The sequence below is a fragment of the Heterodontus francisci genome, unplaced genomic scaffold, assembly GCF_036365525.1.
Source record: "Heterodontus francisci isolate sHetFra1 unplaced genomic scaffold, sHetFra1.hap1 HAP1_SCAFFOLD_51_1, whole genome shotgun sequence".
Lineage (NCBI taxonomy): Eukaryota > Metazoa > Chordata > Chondrichthyes > Heterodontiformes > Heterodontidae > Heterodontus > Heterodontus francisci.
This window is the reverse complement of record NW_027141937.1, coordinates 3,466,761-3,471,578: the sequence shown is the minus strand read 5'-3', so window position 1 is coordinate 3,471,578 and position 4,818 is coordinate 3,466,761. Positions and strand designations below refer to the sequence as shown.

Genomic DNA, 4,818 nt, shown 5'->3' with positions numbered 1-4,818 from the left:
TTTGATTGGAATGGATAAAACACCAGAAACAGCTGAGTAAATTGGGATTCTCATCATTATATTGATCTGGGACAGAAAAGAGAAATTCATGGAAAGAAGGGAAGAAGGAAGAAAAGAAAGGATGGAACTGTTCAGTTTTTTCAGTTTTTTCACTCGCCCATCAAAGCTGGATAAAAAAAAAGTTGCAAATAACAGAGAATTTCATCAAAAAGGGAGATTAAATGCTGCAGAAACCTTGGATCGAAGGATGCCCCAACAGATCACCTGTTTAACCGTCTCCTCACTGGGGGATTTCAATCAGTGGGCAATATTATTCTCTACCTTTTTTTGTTAAATGAACCCAGAACGGTCACTTGGAATTAATATCTGTGTTCCTACTCCTGAATAATAAAATTGTGAGTTTCTCGATATTTTCGGGACACATTTCCTGCTGAAAGAACTAAGAACTCTTTTCTAATTTACTCAATACTATATACACACTCATCAAGCCTCCTAAGCTAGCATCCTTTGTGCTGCTCTCTCTTCTCCCAAACTTCATCTCATGTGACTGTTACATCATCACTTTGACAGTGGGAGTGATTGATCCCAATGTCTTCAGCATTAACCCTTTACATCCTTATACTACACTGTCTGTCCAAGAAAATGGGTGGAGGGAACTTGATTTATCGAAACACCAGCAGCTGCCAGTTGAAAATCAACTCAAACCCATCAGCGAGAGAGAGAGAGAGAGAGAGAGACTGTCAGAGAACTTCCTGCATCCAGTCCTGACCCTGTCACACTCACCAGATGCTCACCCAGACCCCACTCTCATCAACACTGAACATTGTTACCGAGACACTTCAAATACTGTTTATAAAAGGCAGGAAAGGTTAAAGTTCACACAGCTGTATTGAACAGAACAAAGTATAATATCTTCTCACCGTTTCTCGGGAACCACATGAGACATAGGTTTTCTTATTTGGTTCCTTTGATTTTTCTTGTTCCTGACTGACAAATATTCCAAACCTCAGATCAACCCTCCCACTTGCGTCATGTCCCAGTCTCAGTTAAAAGCAACACATAACAACACAAACACTGAAACATACAACGCAGTCACACTTTCCTTTAGTGACATTAATGTCGAGCTGTTTTCCAGGGGAATGCAACTGTGAACAAATTTGGATCAAAGAAGTTGCCTTTGAAATATCAGCACTGAATTTCTGTGCAAGGAGGAACAGCCATTCCAAACTCACATCCTTCACAAAGGCTGTTTTCTCCTGTGATGAAAATTCATCATGTAATTTGAATACTCACTTCAAGGTCAGAAGACACAGATGGAAGCGATTGATAAAGTAAGTACTACATCACAAATGTGAAACAAGGCTCTATTGAGAATTGAACCCAGGATTTCCTGTTTACAAGACAGGTGCTTTAACCAACTAAGCTACAGAGCCAGAAGTTATTACAATTAAAATCAGAGGACTGCACTATTTATTCTCATATAATAACAATATCAAAGCAAAATACAGCAGATGCTGGAAATCTCAAATAAAAACAAGAACCGCTGGAAATACTCATCACCTCTGGCAGCATCTGTGGAGAGAGAAGCAGAGTTAACGTTTTCGGTCAATGACCCTTCTTCAGACCCTTCTATATATTCTCATCCCACTTCTCCACAGGTCACAACATATATTTTAACTTTTCCCACTTCCTGAAACAGTCAATCATATACTCTATTCTTCCCAGAATAGAAGACACTGACCAGGTTTCTTTAACGAACAGCAAAATTATCAGTTTATTACAGAACAAGTTTTAACTAGTCATGAAATAAAGCATAAATACACAGGTAGAAATTTTAAAAGTTCCCTTTTTACCTTAACCAACATTTAAAGCCCCTTTCTTACCACAGCCCCACACACGCACACACACATACACCGGTTAACTGAAAAAAAAGAATTATTTTTTACAATTCTGAGTTCTGTTAAAGACAAAAACAACACTTGGGCTGATTACTTGTTCATTCCTGAAGAAAACAGCAGATGAGATATGTTGTTCCAAAACTGGCATGCAGTCTAACTTCTGAGTGTGCGTAGACAGGTCACTAGGGTCTTTTAGAACAGTTTTTTAGGGGCAGTGTTGAGAATTAATTTTAGCAGGCTTTCTTTAAAGACAGGAGAAGAGATGAATTGACACAGTGAAGTTCTCAGGGTCTTTTAAAGATTTGCTGCAAAACAACGTGGGTTGTGATCTTCTCTCCTTCCTTGACACTTCTTCAGGCTAACTTTATCAGCTGCTGACTCCAGAAGGTAAAACACAATGACTGCTACAAATAAAAGCTTGTTATTTTTCTGCCCTCTTCGGTGTGTGCTGCTGCTGCCGGGTTTGTCCAATCAAGAGGCGCAACTGACTTCTCTGTCCACATTTCCCCCTGTTACCAGGGTTTCTGTTATACATTTAACTTGAGTCATGTGACAACCAGTAAACATAGTTGCCAAATTAGTACTTTCAGTACCATCTTGAAAAAGAACTGGTCTGACATTTATTAAGTTTGACGATGAATTCCTCAAAAAGAATTTCATTAAAAAAAAATCAAAATCACTTCCATAACATCATGCACTTTCCCTGAGCTACAGGTTATTGCAAGTCTCTCTGGCTGTGTTTATTTTTGTTGATTTTGCACTCAGGTTCTTTCTGAATCCATGTGTTCGCAGAACTTTGTCAGTGAGAAACATGGAGATATGCTTAAAGATTTCCCTGCAAATTATTCATATCTCCATCTTTCTCCGAACTTTGTAGAAACACATTATTGTGGGAATCACACACATCAGGCCGTCAAACCTTTCCGTTAAACATTGAAAGGTGACAGTGTTTATTGTGACGGGGTTCCATTTATTCACACACATCTGGTATAAAAGTGCTCAAGAAATGATTCACACATGTAATGTATTTGTATATTATGTGCATGACATAATGACGCAAATAAACAATTCCTTGCACTTGCCACGCTTGGTGTATATTTTCTCTGCTGATGCCCCCTGAATATATTAGAGAAAATGGTGATGAGGATGAGATAAAAGTCTGTAAATATAGGCAGCAAACAGCAGCAGGGACTGCAGTGAACAGGATCAGCTAGCTCCTGGTGACCTACCTGCTCGGATGGTGGAGATTTTAGGTGGATTGTGTGAAGCCTGGGCCACAGAATGTCTCTTCAGTTGAATGAGATTCCGCAGGGTCTTCCTGTGCATCTGATTCAAATTGCTTATTTGGGACAATATGGCTGCACACATATGGGATACATCGGAAGGTGAGGAACTTATGAGAGGACTTGAGAACCATTCAGTTCATATATTGAAAGAATGGACATGTTTTTCAGAGCTAATAACATTTTGGAATTTGAAGGTGAAAGTGCAGAGGTCAAGACTCAGAATAAGGCAATTCTTGAGGGCAAGAAAGCAATTTTGCGAATGGAAATTAGCCTGGAAGTGTATGACCAGCTAACAAAGCTTCCTGCTCCCATGAAGGCATAAGATGTGCCATTCAAAACAATCATCACCAAGTTGGAGGAACATTTCAACCCGAAGCCACTAGAGATCACGGCAAGCTAGAAATTTGGAAGCAGAAATCAGAAAAGTAGTGAAACAGTTGGTGAGTACATTGTGGCATGAAGAATTTATCACTACATTGCAACTTTGGCATATTCTTAGACCGTGCATTATGAGACAGATTTGTGCTTATATTGGTGGATGAGAAAAGATACTAAACACACAAAATCTCACATTCGAGCTCGCATGTAAGATTGCTCTTTCCATGGAGACTGCATCAAAGAATGCTCGAGAATTTCATCCTGTGCCAGTGATTGTAACACACTTCAGGGGAGCTTAAAAAAACTGGCAAAATGGGCTTTCACATGGCAGATAAAATTTACACAGAGAATTGTGAAGAGATACAATTTGGGAGGAAGAATAAGGAGAGGCTATATAAATGAAATGTTACAATTCTAAAGTGGGTGCCGGAACAGAGAGACAATGTACACCAATCTTAGAAGGTTTGAAAAGGCTTCTAAGAGCAAACAGGACACTTGGCTTTATTAATAGAGACATATAGTAAAAGCAAATAAGTTATGATAAACCTTTATAAAATACTGGGTCTGAATGGCCTACTCCTGTACCTCTACAGAAAGCTTCCATTCCAGGTTTGCACACACTCGTCAGGATCACTCTCCACAGATCCCGCCACTCTAGGCTCGGACACCCTCTTCAGGATCACTTTCCATAGATCCCACCACTCCACGCATGGATATCTCCCTCATGATCAGATCACAGGTCCTTAGTCCTACCACATGCAGTCATGAATGATGGTGGACAATTAAATAACTAACCAGATGAGGAGGCTCCAAAAAATCCCCATCCTCAATGATGGTGGAGCCAAAGCTGAATCATTTACAACCATCTTCCATCAGAAATTGCTCAGTGGATGATTCATCTCGGCCTCCTGAGGTCCCCAGCATCACAGTTTCCAGTCTTCAGCCAATTCGATTCACTCCACATGATAGCAAGAAACAACTGAAGTCACTCGATACAGCAACGACAATAGGCCCTAACAACGTCCCTGCTCTAGTACTGAAGACTTGTGCTCCAGAACTAGCTGCGCTCTCAGCCACACTGTTCCAGTCGAGCTACAACACAGGCATCTACCCGACAATGTGGAAAATTGCCCAAGTGTGCCCACTCCATAAAAAAAAAAGCAGGACAAATCCAATCTGACCAATTACCACCCCATCAGTCTCCTATCAATCATCAGCAAAGTGATGGAAGATGTCATCAACAGTGCTATCAAGCA

General features: G+C 40.2%; 1 non-coding gene across 1 annotated transcript; it reads right to left on the bottom strand.

Annotated features, from left to right (window-relative positions):
* Window positions 1-1,359: 1,359 nt before the first annotated feature.
* On the bottom strand, window positions 1,360-1,433 carry trnat-ugu (transfer RNA threonine (anticodon UGU)). Its single transcript has one exon. It is a non-coding gene; the product is annotated as a tRNA-Thr (tRNA).
* Window positions 1,434-4,818: the final 3,385 nt, after the last annotated feature.